This window comes from Halichoeres trimaculatus, unplaced genomic scaffold, assembly GCF_033239565.1.
Source record: "Halichoeres trimaculatus isolate MK-OKI-2021-1 unplaced genomic scaffold, fHalTri1.1 fHalTri1_scaffold_20, whole genome shotgun sequence".
Classification (NCBI taxonomy): domain Eukaryota; kingdom Metazoa; phylum Chordata; class Actinopteri; order Labriformes; family Labridae; genus Halichoeres; species Halichoeres trimaculatus.
The window spans coordinates 3,421,183-3,437,880 of NW_027437198.1; positions in this window are offsets into that span (position 1 = coordinate 3,421,183).

Sequence of the window (16,698 nt, forward strand, 5' to 3'; positions counted from 1 at the left end):
CTAGGGCTAACAATGGCTGTGGTCGATATTTGCCTGCCACTCACGATTATATTCACAGAAGACAGGAAGGAAACAGAGTGAGAGATGCACAGAGTGAGATAGAGAGAGGATGTGTACAGTATGTATTTATAAGCCATCATATCATAAACTAATTTAAATGCACCTCTGCATGATGAGGGAACAAATCTGTTTAAGCTATGTGAGGTAATAATGATGTATACACTGCATATCTCCAGCTCAGCTTTAATACAAGCGTGAGCTCAGGGACTAATACTGTAATGGTAATAGTAGGTGCACATGTAAGACACGCCAGCCCCCTCCCCCTCCTCCCCTCCATTTCAGCGTGCATGTGTCAGAGTGATGAATGTCTCCTTCCTGTGTGTGACCTCAGAGGTCAGCAGCAGTGGGGCAAAATGCAGCCAAGCCGCATTGTTCCCCCCGGCAGCCACAGTGAGGTAGCAGCTTGGGCATTTTTCACCGCAGCTTGGCCACAGCTCTAATATCAAACATAATCAAACCAGCCGGGTGCTCTGCAGCTCTGGGCTCCACGAGAAGAGGAGAGGGTGAAATACAGGAGAGGGAGTGAATTACTTTTGAAGCATGAAGTCTGTTCGCTCATCCAAAAGGAGGTGTTCATGTTATTGTCAAATATGTTCATTTATGCACAGGAGTCTAAACATTAAATGCACCGCGGATTGATGTCAGGAGTGGGTTAAGACTGTTTTGTCTGGGCTGGCCCAGTTGGGGAACTGACTCAGTCAGGGGTTGCATACAGCATGTGAGAGAAGTTTTCTACCCTCTCTGGCACCCATTATGACGTCTGCTTCACTGAAAATACAAAAGGAAAACATTTTAACAGCCAAAAGGGCAGTTTAGTGTGTTTTGCCAGCCAGGAGGGCACTTTGGCACCTGTTTTGGCTCTCAAGAATAGAATAGAATAGAATAGAAAATAATTTATTTACCCCCGAGGGGAAATCCAGGAGTCACAGCAGCATTTAAGAAAACAAAAGTAAGAAAGTGTATAGAAAGTGCAAAAAGGTCCATAAGAAATTAGATGATGACATCCCATCCACCACTCTCCAGTCCAGCCAGTCTCCACCTCCACAGGGTCCAGGACTGAGCCTCCCCAGCAGTCTGTTCAGTCTCTGTCTCCTGGATCCTGTCTGCTCACAGCAGGCGAAGCTCCTCCAATGTGGGGCCGGCGTCCGATGTCAGCTCCGTCAGCCACGGTCAGCACGATGCCGCCGGGTTAGCACGGCTAGGTCGTCCATCCCCTGGGGCTAGATCCTACGTCCCTAACAACGATGGATGGAAGGACAGGTCCACGCCGTCACCTCCCAGCTTACATCCGAGAACCAGCACGTCATCCTCACCTCCTCCTCCTCAGCTCGAGGGAAATCATCAAGCCCTACACTAGTTAGCTTTGACATGCTACAGGCTGCTAACAGCTAATTTTGCATGTAAACAATGCAGCCATGGTTAAGAGAGGGCACTATAGTGCGCATTTTTCAACAATTGGACCACAAGTAGTGGTGGCTCTTGACAAAAATTACAGAGGAAGCCGGAGCGAACAACTACTTAGATGTAGTGTTGAACTATTATTAACATGAGAACAAATTACAGTTATGGTACTGTTATTTTACTGACTTTTCAGGGAAATTTCCAGCGTATGTGTTAAAAAAAGGGCAGTGTTAATGAGCGGCAGTAAGCCTGAGAGTCACTGGGTGTCAATATGTCGAGTGTATGCGTGATGCCGTGCCAATGATTACACAAAAGTGGGAAGAAGTGGGTGTGTTCTTCAGGCTGTGTGCATGCTCATAGCTATGGCATACAAGAAGAAAACCCTTGCAAAGCCAGTAAACATCTCATGGCTTCACTACACCAGAACGCCGGGTACAGAATGGCGATCATACAGCAGTTATGACGAAGTCAGATATTACAAATTATTTTATCCAATATGTTTGTTCACATTCACACAAACTTTTAGCTCTGCCTGAGTTACTTTGAGCTTTGGAGTCAGCTTATCATCCTGTTTGACTTTTAGTTGATCCTCATAGGGAAGTTTTGTAAAGTTACTTTTTATCAGAAACTGAAGGTCTCCTCCATGGCTGCCACCTTATCGTGGTGGAGGGGTTTGAGCCTCATTGATCCTAGGAGCTATGTTGTCGGGGGCAACTGCCCCTGGTAGGGTTTCTGGGGCAAACTGGTCCTCGGTTAGGGGCCAGAAAAAGAGCTGTCAAAGACCCCTAATGATGAGTGCTAACAGGATTCATTCACCCTGGCTGGAGGGTCACCGGCCTGGGGTTGGGGCCCGCAGGTAAGCTCCTGGTGGCCGGGCATTTTCCCATGGGGCCCTATCGGGCCAAGCCCGAAAGGGTGACATGGGTCCATCCTCTTGTAGACCCACCACCTGCAGGAGGACCCATAGGGGTCTGGTGTGATGTGGATCGGGTGGCGGTCAAAGGTGGAGGCCTTGGCGGCCTGATCCCCAGTTACGGAAACTGGCTTTTTGGACATGGAACATCACCTCTCTGGTGGGGAAGGAACCTGAGCTGGTGCAGGAGGTAGAGCGATATCGGCTAGATATAGTCGAGCTTACCTCAATGCACAGCTTGGGCTCTGGGACCAATCTTTTCGAGAGGGGTTGGACTCTCTTCGTTGCTGGTGTTGCCCGGGTGAGAAGCGAAAAGCAGGTGTGGGCTTACTTGTAGCTCCCCAGCTCTCTGCTGGCGTGTTGCAGTTTTTTCCTGGTGGACGAAAAGGTTGCTTCTCTGCGCCTTCGGCTGGAAGAACAGGTCCTAACTGTTGTGGGTGCTTACGCACCAAACAGCAGCTTCTGCTTTTTTGGATCTTTTTTTCCCCACCCTTTTTGAAGTCCTTGGGGCAGGTGCTGGAAAACACCCCAATTAGAGACTCAATTGTCCTACTAGGGGAATTCAGTGCTCGCGTGGGCAGTGACAGCGTCACTTGGAGGGGCATGATTGGGAGGAACGGCTTGCCTGATCTAAACCAGAGCAGTGTTCAGTTGTTGGACTTCTGTGCTAGTCACAGTTTTTCTATAACTAGCACCATGTTCGAACTCAAGGGTGTTCATAAGTGTACCTGGCACCAGGACACCCTAGGCCACAGATCAATGATTGACTTAGTAGCCGTATCCTCTGATCTGCGGCCACATGTTCTGGACATTGGGTAAAGAGAGGAGCAGAGCTGTCAACTGATCACCACCTGGTAGTGAGTTGGATCAGATGGCCGGGGAAGATGCTGGGCAGACCTGGCAAACCTAAACGAACAGTGAGGGTTTACTGGGGACGCCTGGCTGAGGACCCTGTCAGGTTGGCCTTCAACTTACACCTCCGGCAAAGCTTCGACTATGTATGGGGGGTGGCCAGGGAAATGGAATCTGAATGGTCCATGTTGACCATGTTGATAAGATAGAGGGTGCATGGGAGTTCACCCAACTAGTCCACATGTGCTTTGTGGGCTTAGAGAGAGGCCTTTGACCGTGTCCCCCGAGGTATCTTGTGGGGTGGGCTTTGTGGAATGGAGTCGAAGGCCCGTTTTTATGGGCTGTTAAGTCTCTGTATTTCCGGAGTAAGAGCTTGGTCAGTATTGCCAACAGTAAGTCAAACTCGTTCCCAGTCGGGGTTGGACTCCTCCAGGGCTGCCCTTAGTCACCTCCCTGGGGAGGTGTTTTGAGCATATCCAACCGGGAGGAGATCCAGGGCAGACCTAGGACATGGTGGAGAGATTATGTCTCTCAATTGGCCAGGGGACGCCTTGGTACCCCCTTAGAGGAGCTGGTGGACGTGGCTGGGAAAAGGAGCCATTGGTCTTTGCTACTGGCACTGCTGCCCCCATGACCCAGACCCGGGTAAGTGGTGGAAAATGAAATGAAATGAAAAAAAAAGGTCCCCATTTAAGTTTATTCTCTGACTTGCTAGCTAAGATGCTATGTGGGCTAGCTGGTCACGATAGGCCAGCTGCATATAGTGTGAGTGTTTTTAAGGGTCCGAGGCCTGAGCCGAGGACACCTTCTAGCAAAGCAAGAAGGTGTCCTTGGCTGCAGGCCAAGGACACTATTTGTTTGTTTGTTTTTTGTGTTAGCTTGTGAATGGTTAGATGCCAGGTTTGATCTGGCCTTTCTCGTGTTTTTTTTGTTGTTGTTGTTTTGTGTTTGTTTTGTTTAATGATACATCATCAACAATGAGTCTTGCCTCAATCTGATTATTGTTTTCTCTAGGGGGGGGGAAGTGAAGCTGGCCTCTGAACTGACAGACAGGGCAGAAGGCATGAGGCACCCAGTGTAATACACAATGAGCGCTTAACAAATGGTTGCCGTTTTGCTCCTCATGCTCTGCCAAAGTATGCTGATGTAGTGTTTGACAACAAGGAGATGACAAAATGAAAAAAAAAAATTGTGGTGAATCTAGTTTATATATATATCATTTTTATTTTTTTTCTTGCTCATTGGGTAGGCAACTACCCCTTGCCCCCCCTCTGTACACACCACTGCTGTCAAGTCTAAAATGCAGATGTTTAGGACAACATGACATGAGTAATGTTTCAGGAACTAAATCCCAGCATTATACGCAACAATATTTTGCAGGATGGGAAACTACAGCAGAGTTATAGGATAGAACTTTATTGGTCAATGCAACATGTGCAACGAAATTTCAAATTCCTACAAAATTGCAAATTCCTACAATTATCATGTAGGCACAGACATTTTCTCTGCACCCCCAACCATGACTGTCTCTCACTGCCTTCCTGGTAATATGAAGGCTGTAGTATGCACATATTCAGTGACACTCTGAGAGGAGAAAGGACTGAAACAAGAATGTAACATAGTTAAGAATTGATCGGTCATTTCTTTGGAAGCGTGGAAGAGGATTAAAAAGCAAAAGTCATGTCTTGTCCGAAAGAACGGGTGTGATCAGCTATATCATGTATGCCACCCCTGCCTCAGGAGCAGCCTGTAAATTATACATAAGTATGTCATTATGCTCAAGAGCCAACAGTGGCCTAATGAAACTGGGCAGCATGGCTTTCTGCAGCATCCCCTCACTGCAAAGATCTGATGTGGGCCACAGCATCAATCATCCTGTCAGCACCACAGCCACTGCTATCTCTGCCTTGCCATCATAAACAGATATATTATTCATGGATTAGCGTTATTGTCCACTTAATTATTCAGCAGGTCTTAATCATCCGGCAGATAATCTATTCCAGGTCGTGGAAAGTTAAATAAGGAGAGACAATGTTGTTTCAGAGCTCTCTGCGCCTCAGAGCAAGTGTGGGGTGTTTTCTTTGAGTGGTTATAAATTCATGAGAGGTTAAGAGAGCATGGGGAGAGTGTTGTAGGGGAATTAGTCCTATTATTGAAAAAAAAAGTGTAAAAGTCAAGCTTGAGTGGACGAAACAAAAAGCACAAAAACTCTGAGATGTATTTAGTTTGATGGGACAATAAGGCGAGAGTTTCTAAGGATGATGAATTACAATTAGCACCCAGAGGTGGACCATGCACTCTTAAGTGGTAGTGAGAACATACATTTTAAAGCTCCTCCGTCAATAGAGGTAAAAACCATCCTCAAGGCAAACATAGTGCAGTGCATGTGTTTGTATGTGTGTGTGTGTGTGTGTGTGTGTGTGTGTGTGTGTGTGTGTGTGTGTGTGTGTGTGCAGCGGGATTAAGAGCCTCAGGAAGGCTACTCCAACCCAAACATATTAGATAAGAAAGAGTCATTCGGAAATTGCACTCATTTTATTTTGAATCTGATGGTTTCTACGTCTTCCCTCGTGTTCCTTCACCTTTAGTCTTGTCCTCTCTCCTGTCACCTCATCCTCCAACAACCACAACCCAGCCTCTACCCTGTCTCCTCCTTGTTTTCTAGTCGGAGCACATACACGCCACAGAGAGCGATGAATCATTCATAGCAGCACATAATGCCTTCAGCCTGCTCCCCAGAGACGGAGACAGAGTAAGAGGAGGGATGAGAGAGACAGAGAATTACAGAGAGAGAGGAGCAGACACAGGAGGAAGAGTATTTGGTTGTTTAAGCTACAAACGACCTGGGTTTACATGCCAGACAATGCAGAGTGCAATGGATTAAACAAATGCACAGCATGTTTTTGGAGAGCTGGTGTAGACGTCTGACAGCTGAGTTAGATAATACACTTCACATAAACAACTGTTATTAAAGCTATGGTCTACGATCTGAAACCCAGTTTGGCTGATGAGACACATTTGAAAAACATAGCCTCACTTACCCCTCCCCTCCGTGATACAAGATCCCGCCCCCAGCTCGTATGGGGGGGTTGAAATTCTGGCAGTATTCACATGATTAAACATGAAATCCAAATCTTGTATGCGTCCGTAGCCATAGTTAGTGAGTGCAGGCGCACTCCAAAGTTACTTTTGCGGTGCAGGTGCACTTTTGTTGTTGTATCCACTGTGGTTTGTGAGCTTAGAAGCGTTTCAATTTGTTGCCAGCTGATCAGAGCAGAGCCGACTGTGGGCGAGGCTTTACCTTCCTCGGCGTGTCTTCACCAGCTCAGTTTACAATGCTAAAGTGTGGCTAACTTATGCTAAAATCTATTGACAGAGCCGGCCTGTTCCGACCAGCAGCGTTCAGTCATTAGCCAGTATAGGCACAGACTAACAAGAGTTATTCATCTCCCACTGTGGGAAACAAAGTCATTACCTGTTCAGCTGTCTCGGCGTCAGTCTTCAGTCCCAAATCCCTCTGCAGCCTTTTCCACTGGTCGTGCATTTCTCCAATATTCCGTCTCTGTTGGCACCTGTATCGCTCATAATTCTTCCTTGCTTCAGCCTTTTCCTTGAAACTTTTTCATTTTCTTCCCTTCCCTGTGGAAGGTAACAGTAACAGCTTCCTGGTTTCGGTCTTCTCTGGCTCCATGACACTTCAGTAGCTGAGCAGCTAGCTGACGTGAAAGGGGTAGTGGGGAAATACGAGGTGGGACCATGGGCATGACGGTGGGATGCGAGGGAGACAGGGGATTGGATGGACTCAAGGACCAATCGGAACCGCGCATGGCATGCACGGTTCGGATTGGTCAACAAGTATGCAGCTTTGCAGCAGATATACTGAATGGATTTTTTTTCGTTCATTTTGGTCTTCATATTGTGTAAATTGGACCATAGGACCTTAACAGCCCTTTAAACGGTGTTATTAAGATGTACAAAGCTTCCAAATCATACAACATAGCTTTAACACACTTCTTATACTGTATATACATGCATATATTGTAGTGTGCTGCAAATGCTGAGCTGTGTGTATCAATTGACTGGTATGTGTGTGTCATTCGAAAATGTGGCTGTGTGTACCAAATCAGAACATGGGTTCCATTTTGTGTATAGTCAAGAGATTTGATGGCAAAGAGTCATCCTGAAAAGGGAGTGTCAGGTTTTGCATTTTGTGTGTGAGGTTTTCAGGTTTGTGTGTACAATTTAAAGGAATTCGTTAGTGCAGTGGTCCCCAACCCCTGGGCCCCAGACTGGTATCGGTCCACACATAAAAAAATACTTGACTTACATTATTTTAGTTTGACTCATTATCTGTTTCTGCACAATGTTGTATTTCGAAAAATGACTAGTTTCTCTCCGTCATACCCGTCTATGATTCAATCTTGACGCCAAAACCCCAAGCTAGCAAAATGGACAAAAAACAAACATCTTTGGACATTTTCTTTAGGCAGGGTGAAATAGCCCGAAGAAGAGCTGGTCCGTGAAAATATTATCTGACATTAAGCTGGTCCATGGCGCCAAAAAGGTCGAGGACTGCTGCGTTAGTGTTTTGAGAAGCGTGTGTTAAGAACTGGGAACAACTGTAATAGTGACAGCATGTCATTATTCAACATTTGTACCATAATTTTTTTCCAATGAGAAAGGCAAAACTGATTTAAAATTAGACAGTCTCAGAATATTTTAGCTGTTGTTCATTGTGTTCAATCCTCATTTCACTTAATGAATCAATTTGTATTTATGTTGCAAATTTAAAGAGGACATATCATGCTTGTTTCTCTTTTTCACTTTGCTAGACTAGGATGTCTGTAAAGCATTTCTGCCCTCAGTGCAAGTCCTTTAGTTCCTTCATTGCCCCACAACAGCATTCTCAATATCCTCATTTTAGGCCATTCTGAAGATCTTGTTGAAACGCTCCTTTTCGAGAATGACCTCCAGTAACCTTGCAATGTCACAGCCCTGTGTGCTCTGATTGGTCAGTTCTATCAGAGGGGTGGAGGGGGTAGAGCCAGGGGGCTGTTTTTGCAGCATGGCAGTATTTACAAAATCGCCATATTGAATGGGGCAGACCGAGCGAGTTTGCTGTTTGCCAAAACTTCCCCGTAAGGCATTGATAGCACTAGTAAAATGGCCGAGTGTAGAATACGTCCTTTTGTATTGGACCCTGAGTCAGACCCGGACGGTTCCGCAGCTCAGGAGGAAGAAAATCCACCTCCACACAGATCATCTCAGGACGCTTCAGTGTGGTGAGTCAAACCGGCACTGTAACATGTATAGTTTATACGTGGAAATATAGGCAGACTTCACCAATTAACTATTTCTATAACAGGGCTCCATCCTGCTCCTTCACTTTTCTCTGTCTGTTTTATCCATCATGCTGAAAGTGTAGTCTAAAGATCGCCTCTACCGTCAGTTCCTCACTATGTTATTACCGCCATTATACTCGGCTCTTGGTGGGTGTATCCCTCGGTGGCGGTTGTGTGACTAACTGACATCACAGAGGAGGAGCTGCTTTATCAGATTACTCCAATAAAAAGAAAGGATCCTCGTGTCGTCACGATGTTTGAAATCTCGCGGCCAACTGGCAATGACCTATTTTCAGAGGCATCAAATGTCGTTCTAGGATATCAGAAAAAATACAATATCTCATTTTTTGAAAATTCAGGGGCTCTTGTTTTCAAATTTATTATATTATATGTAAGCATTAAATCAGTGATCAGCATGATATGTCCCCCTTTAAGCGATTTACCACATAACGGCACTGCTGCATCACAGTCTGTTACATCTGAAAAATGCTGAAGATACTCAGGGCCTCCAAAGTGAACTTTTTAAGAACATTAAAATGTATTTTTCAAGAGGTTTTTTTTTTTTGACAATTTGCTTATATTTCATTTATGAAAGATTCCTCCTTTTGCGACATTTGAACTAGTAAATAGGATACTGAGTTTGATTTAAATCACTGGACAGCTTGAAAAGAACAGCAACAATAAACAATTACTTTATCTAGGACAAAATACTTTCAAGAAACAATTTCTAAAAAGAGAAATAAAAATCTAATCTTGTGGAACAGATTCAAAGTTCATGTCCTCATCACAGGTCACATGACATGATTTATATTTTAAAGTTCTAAATAACTTCCAATCTTTGTTTTAACACATGTCACTGAGGGAAGTCTGTTGCTGTGGATCAGGAGTGATATAAATAGTAATGGCAGTTTGTAAAAGATATACCCTATTGCTACTTTGCAGAACTGGACTTTGGACTTTAAGACATATGCCAGAGACATAAGTTTGAAATTTTTATCCATTTTTAATCATTTTAAAAGCAGCTGTCTTTTTTTAATTGGCTCCCAGTCTACCACATGACATCTACTACTCTAAACTACAATGCAACAGTCTACTATTAAATCAAACATCTTGTAATGCACTTCTATCCCTCTGAGAGCGCTGCATGTGGAGCAGCAGGAGGATTTGGACAGCACACTGAGACTCAGTGACAGTAAGCACATGGTCAAAGGGAGGGGTCTTGATTTCTTTTTGAGAGCTAATCTGTCCCTCTCTCTGTGATAGTATCAGCAGGAGGAGTTGAGATGTAAGGCTGAGAGGCAGCTGGGGGTAAAGGTGGATTGAATTAGAGTCTACTTCTTTTATCAGCTCTGGGACGATCCTGTCTCCTTCCCTGTGTGAAACCCCCTGTGCTCTCTTATCTCTCCTTATGTCATGTTCCCACCGTTCCCTTTCTTTTCGTAATCACATATTAAAGCAGTGACATATTAAAGCCTGTTCTGAGGCATGGATGGATACTACAAAAGCATGCTCAGCTCCCATGGGTTAGATTAATCAGGGAAATCAGCTGCTGCTCTGTTCAGCTGCATGAAGTTTAACTACCTAAATGCGCTCCCTGGTAAAAAGCTTTAATATATTTTGCAGAAACTAGTTGAAAGGGATCTGCCCTTGTGAACTTTGATAAGCTGTATTCACACATGCACAAAATTTCCCAAAGCATCCAGGAAAAGCTGAAAGTGTGAGCACAGAAAGTTAAAAGCTTTGCACTGTTTACAGTTTACAATGACTTTTGAAGCTTGCTCATGCTTTTTTAAACCTTAACTATTTTTAACAGTGTGAATTACAGAGGGTGGAGAAAAAGTGATTTGTAGTGGTATAACCTGAGTAAGAAAGGATGTTTCTGTATACACTTCTTTGTAATTAAACTTTTCAGGTCCTCTGACTTTAGGGGGATTCAGAAGAAACTTCTGGGAGTAAGAGTCAAACATAATTTTGGATATAACCACACTGGATCAATTGCTAATCTTTGAAGCTATGGCATGAATGAGCTGTAATAAGTGGCTCAAATCAATTGGATTATGTTTAATTTTGCTTTGGGATGTTTAGTACATACTATGCTCAAGAAGAAAAGCAGCCTGTGTGACAGGTTAGGGAAGAGGAGTGTTGGAAAGTACCAAAGAGTTACTGGGAAAAGAGAAATACTTTCCTCATTAGCAGCATTTACGTCAATAAGGAGTTTGTGGTCCTATTCCTGCATGTGGTGGTGAGTGTGTTTGTTAGGGGCTCGGGCTTCGAACAAGCCCCTCTCCTCAATAGCAAAGCTCTTCCGTTCACCTCTTTTTTCAACAACTTCTTCATCTTCCGGACAAAATTTTGATTCCCTACTCCTTGAGAAAATCCCCACAAATTATACATCAAAACGTGCCGATTGCCCGGGATCAATGTGTTGTGACTTTTTTCACCTTTTCATGAAATTTTGGCCCAGTAATTCGCGAAAAACAGTGAAAAATCTCTTATAAAGAATGAATGGGAATCCAGGACTCTCTTCCCCAAATTTCCACTAACTTTGAGCGTACCTCAGCACACTTCCACTTAGAGACCCCATTTTTGCTTTAAAATGTTCACTGATCTTTCGACTGTTGGGGTGATTTTACTTTTTTGATATCTTTTACAGTTTTTGAGATTTTACTGTTAAAGCAACATAAACTCTTCATTTTTGCCCTGAAACCTCAGCTCTTAGAGTGCGGAACTTCTTCAGCTAGAGTGAGAGAGGCTGCTGGTGACAGGTTGCAGATCTCTTGAATAAATTGTCATAAATTCCAAAATCTTCACAGTAGAAAAATAAAAAATACATTAAAACGTAGGTAATCTTGTCCTGCTTCTGACAAAGTGTTTTTTTAAAGTAAAAGGATGGAGCACTTTTTCACAACATGGCAACTGTCAGGCAAAGTCAGCACCAGCACACCATATACTTCCATGTTAATTATGTTGAAATGCTGACTCAGCATTTCAACATATTGTTATCCTGTGACTTTATTATGTTGAAATGCTGACTCAGCATTTCAACATATTGTTATCCTGTGACTTTATTCCACTTCTTCTTCTTCTTCTTCTTATTCTTCCGTACGTTTTTTGGCTCTTTTCACAGCCTTCAAATTTTGTCCGATTTTCACCGTTCAACTTTTAAACTATTCAGCTTGTTTAGGAATAGTGTGCTATATCTTTTCACTTTTCTAACTATTAAACTTTTTGATTTATTCAGCTTTTTCCAAAAAAATGTCTCTATGTTAAACAGATGGGAAATTTCAGCTCCTCTGACTAAAATCTGCTTCAACTTCAACAAGCTCTAACTTCAGCTTACTCCCACTTACAGACTTCATTTTTGCTTTAAAATGTTCACTGATCTTTCCACTACTGATATCTGTAATAACGTTTTTAATATCTTCAACTGTTTTTGAGATTTCACTGTCTAAGCGACACAAACTTTTCACTCTTTTCACCTCTCCTCCTGCTCTCAGAGGGCGGAATGTTTTCAATTTGACTGAGAGAAGCAGCTGCTGCTACTGAAAAAAACTGCCGATTAACCTGCTATAAAATTCTCAAACTTGACTCAAATCAAACAAAAAAGGCTGCTACTCCTTCAACTTCAACTGCTTCTACCTTTTGCAGACTTTGACTCGAGACTCTGTTCACACATTAAACTGGTCCTATTCTCCTCATCTCATTTACACATTAATCATAGATTTCTGCTTTCTTCTACATTTTTAAGATTTCACTGTTTGGTTTCTCTCTCTTTTTATTTAATTATTTTAACTTTTGTAGGCTGATTTACATTTCCACTGTATCCACTTTCTTTATCCACTCATTGTCTTTTCCTCATTTCTCTTAACATTTTTTTTTTCCTTTATTTTACATTTTCAGTTTTTTCCACTTTTATTCAAACTTTTCCAGCTTCAGCATTTCAACGCATTTGCTGCAAGGAAATGCAACTTCTCTAGTTATGTTGAAATGCTGACTCAGCATTTCAACATATTGTTATCCTGTGACTTTATTCCACTTCTTCTTCTTCTTCTTCTTATTCTTCCGTACGTTTTTTGGCTCTTTTCACAGCCTTCAAATTTTGTCCGATTTTCACCGTTCAACTTTTAAACTATTCAGCTTGTTTAGGAATAGTGTGCTATATCTTTTCACTTTTCTAACTATTAAACTTTTTGATTTATTCAGCTTTTTCCAAAAAAATTTCTCTATGTTAAACAGATGGGAAATTTCAGCTCCTCTGACTAAAATCTGCTTCAACTTCAACAAGCTCTAACTTCAGCTTACTCCCACTTACAGACTTCATTTTTGCTTTAAAATGTTCACTGATCTTTCCACTACTGATATCTGTAATAACGTTTTTAATATCTTCAACTGTTTTTGAGATTTCACTGTCTAAGCGACACAAACTTTTCACTCTTTTCACCTCTCCTCCTGCTCTCAGAGGGCGGAATGTTTTCAATTTGACTGAGAGAAGCAGCTGCTGCTACTGAAAAAAACTGCCGATTAACCTGCCATAAAATTCTCAAACTTGACTCAAATCAAACAAAAAAGGCTGCTACTCCTTCAACTTCAACTGCTTCTACCTTTTGCAGACTTTGACTCGAGACTCTGTTCACACATTAAACTGGTCCTATTCTCCTCATCTCATTTACACATTAATCATAGATTTCTGCTTTCTTCTACATTTTTGAGATTTCACTTTTTGGTTTCTCTCTCTTTTTATTTAATTATTTTAACTTTTGTAGGCTGATTTACATTTCCACTGTATCCACTTTCTTTATCCACTCATTGTCTTTTCCTCATTTCTCTTAACATTTTTTTTTTCCTTTATTTTACATTTTCAGTTTTTTCCACTTTTATTCAAACTTTTCCAGCTTCAGCATTTCAACGCATTTGCTGCAAGGAAATGCAACTTCTCTAGTTAAACTTCTTATTCTTCCGTACGTTTTTTGGCTCTTTTCACAGCCTTCAAATTTTGTCCGATTTTCACCGTTCAACTTTTAAACTATTCAGCTTGTTTAGGAATAGTGTGCTATATCTTTTCACTTTTCTAACTATTAAACTTTTTGATTTATTCAGCTTTTTCCAAAAAAATTTCTCTATGTTAAACAGATGGGAAATTTCAGCTCCTCTGACTAAAATCTGCTTCAACTTCAACAAGCTCTAACTTCAGCTTACTCCCACTTACAGACTTCATTTTTGCTTTAAAATGTTCACTTATCTTTCCACTACTGATATCTGTAATAACGTTTTTAATATCTTCAACTGTTTTTGAGATTTCACTGTATAAGCGACACAAACTTTTCACTCTTTTCACCTCTCCTCCTGCTCTCAGAGGGCGGAATGTTTTCAATTTGACTGAGAGAAGCAGCTGCTGCTACTGAAAAAAACTGCCGATTAACCTGCCATAAAATTCTCAAACTTGACTCAAATCAAACAAAAAAGGCTGCTACTCCTTCAACTTCAACTGCTTCTACCTTTTGCAGACTTTGACTCGAGACTCTGTTCACACATTAAACTGGTCCTATTCTCCTCATCTCATTTACACATTAATCATAGATTTCTGCTTTCTTCTACATTTTTGAGATTTCACTGTTTGGTTTCTCTCTCTTTTTATTTAATTATTTTAACTTTTGTAGGCTGATTTACATTTCCACTGTATCCACTTTCTTTATCCACTCATTGTCTTTTCCTCATTTCTCTTAACATTTTTTTTTTCCTTTATTTTACATTTTCAGTTTTTTCCACTTTTATTCAAACTTTTCCAGCTTCAGCATTTCAACGCATTTGCTGCAAGGAAATGCAACTTCTCTAGTTCCTGAGAGGTTTTCTCAGAGATCAGTGGAATTTCATTCATCTGTCTCTCACTGTCACGGGTGCGTTTTTTGGCCCACAGATATGAAACTAACACGGACAGCTTCCTCAGGGTCTTGGAGTTCTCACGGTTTGTTCATTTTTATCCTCGCTCTAAAGCCTCCCTCACACAGCCGCGTGTTAACCGCCCTGAAAACCACCCCGCTTCTCTGCTGGCGGAGGCCCCTAAAATGCAGAGCGTTTTTCAAAGCAGCTCCTGCCGCGGCATGAGCATGGGGTCAGTGACGTAGAGGTGATTCGGCAAACGTCACAGCAGAGCCCACCCAAAGGTCCTTCACAACACTCCCACCTCAAAAACACGTGCCCCCAAGTAGTACCTTATAGTTTCTGTTTACTGTATAATGTGCATAAGACGATAGGATTCTGTCATCAAGAGAATCCCCCCTAGGAATAAATTTTAATGGCTGGTTCTTGAATTTAACATTAATACAGACTAAAAAACAGAGGGACAAATAAGGCTCCGTCATCAAAAGAATTCCCTCGAGAAATACGTTTCAATTGTTGGTTCCACAATACTACAGTACTACTGACTATAAAACGGAGGGGAAAATAAGGTTCGAACCCCTTTACTGTGAATAAATCAAAACAAAATTAATGTAGACGGTAAATGTAGAACAATGGTAGAGCAGTATTGTAGAGCTCTGGATATTCAGATACCAGCCGTCTGCCACCCGTCTCTCATTAAAATGACTAGAGGTTAGTTTTCAAAAGAATTTGAAGATTTGAAGTCAGATTCATAACCCCTTTGAGTTTGAAAGTCCAAAATCACTGCTGGATCTTGGACAGGCACCAGCTGCAGAAACGGGGCTGTGACAGCTTGTTACAGCTGTACAGTGATGTCACACTGAAAACAAGGCATGGATGCTGTTACCTTTACTCTGGATGAACATTGCATCTTAATATCTTGTCCTGAATATCACATGACTGGGATACAATTCTGAAAAGCAAGCAGGCTACCATATATAGTAAAAATGCAAGTTTTTTCTGAGTGTAAGCCTTACAAAGCATTCGTCAAATATGCTAGGTCTGTCAGCTGGTACAAAAGATGTAAGATGATGCAGAAACATGATTAAAGAACCCTTTTAATCTTTGCACAGTTATTCTGTCAATTGGTTTACAGATTGGAAATATTTTGGATTGGGTCACCGTGGCTTGTTCCCCCCCAAAAATGGGTGGTTTACAACTCCTTAAGTAAACTTTGGGAGCCAGAGCATGAAAAATTAATATCTGGTTTTGCTTTGAACATGTGGCTTCTAGCCTCACCTCCAGAGCTGCTTCAATTAGCAGCACTAACAGTTGGCTAACATCATCTATTTAGATACATAAGGGTGAAAATCGTCCATCTTTTGTCTTCATCAAAGCTTTTTCCTTAAGTTAATGTTGTAAACACTTTTCATAAACGTTGTTGTACTCATGTCGTGTTTTTGTGCAGCTGTCAGTTGTGTGCAGACTTTTTGAAGAGCAGGAATGTACAGCATTTCTTCACCACTGAAAAGAGTTGTGCATATTTTTGAAGGCACTTCAGCGTAGTGTTTTTGCCTCCCAAGACGGCAGTTTAATGTTTCATCCTGACAAGGGGGCACTTAAGTGTGTTTGCCCAACCAGCAGGGCACTTTAGCACGCAGGATGGCTCCTGAAAGGACACTATAGGAGTGTACTTCCACCTGTACACGCTGAAATGTACATGTGGAATTACAGGTCAAATAAGAATATTGTGCAAAAATTTCACTCATGTCAGCAATTCAACTTCAAAGGTGAAACTAGCATGTGATATAAACTCGTTGCATGCAAAGTGATACGTCAAGCATTTATTTGTTGTGATCTTGATAATCATGGCTTACAGTTTTTGAAAAGCCCAAATTTAAAATCTCAGAAATTAGGATATTGTTAAAAGGTTCAATATTGTAGGCTCAAAGTGTCACGCTTATTAGCTAATTAATCCAAGCCTTTAAATGGTGTCCCAGTTTGGTTCAATAGAATTCACAATCAAGGAGAAGACTGCTGACCTGACAGTTGTGCAGAAAACCATTGTTGACACCCTCCACGAGGAGGGAAAGCCTCAATAGGTGATTGCAAAAGAAGTTGGCATTCTCAAAGTGCTGTATCAAAGCAACCCAAGATGCTTGAAGTCCAATGTGAAGTTTCCTCAGTCTGTGTTGGTTTGGGGAGCCATGTCATCTCCTGGTGTTGGTCCACTGTGCAGACGCTGTCAGTCCGGAGTCAACGCAGCTTTCTATC